This window comes from Egretta garzetta, unplaced genomic scaffold, assembly GCF_000687185.1.
Source record: "Egretta garzetta isolate BGI_Z169 unplaced genomic scaffold, ASM68718v1 scaffold374, whole genome shotgun sequence".
In the NCBI taxonomy this organism is placed as follows: domain Eukaryota; kingdom Metazoa; phylum Chordata; class Aves; order Pelecaniformes; family Ardeidae; genus Egretta; species Egretta garzetta.
Window position 1 is genome coordinate 2,595,334 of NW_009259419.1, and position 710 is coordinate 2,596,043.

The window sequence follows — 710 nt, forward strand, 5'->3', positions numbered from 1 at the left end:
TGTATCCCTCCTGCCCGCCCCGCCACAGAGCACAGCGCAAATCCCACCCGAGCGCTTTAACCCCAGCCTAGGGTGAAGGCTAGAAAGGAGGAGGTGGGTCACTTGGGAAGATCAGGGCAGATGGCAAAGCAGGCTAAAATCCCCCCCAAACAAGGGAAATCCCTCCCTCCCCTCCCTGACCACCCCAGATAGCCCCAGGTAGTGACCCAGCGTCCCCCCCGCCACTGCCTCCCCTCCCGGGGAGCCACCCGGAGCCTCCCCACATACCATCTGTGCTCCCCGGGAGACTCGCAGACAGCCAAGGACATCCCTCCCACACCATCGGCCTCCACACCAGGCGGCCTCTCCCCATCGCCCCCCAGTCCCTGCCCCAGACAACATCCCTGTGCTTTCCAGCTCCGGAAAACCTCACAGGTGCCACCAGCACTAAATCTCACGGACAAATTCAAGTCTTTATTTGCCCTGTCCATGAGTGGATGCTACGCGGCGCAGGGTGGAGAAACTTGACAGTAAGAAACCTCGTTGCAAGGGGTGCTCCTCTATGCGCACAGGCACAGAGCAGAAGGTGCTGCCCGTCCCCTGCCCGCCCGGCGAGGGCAGGCACGGTGGCAGCCGCGATGGCGCAGGGCTTGTCCTCAGCCATCTCAGCTGCAGGGTCAGTAGCGGCAAGCTCGGCGACTGCCCAGGCCCCCCGGCGCGGCGTGTGAGCA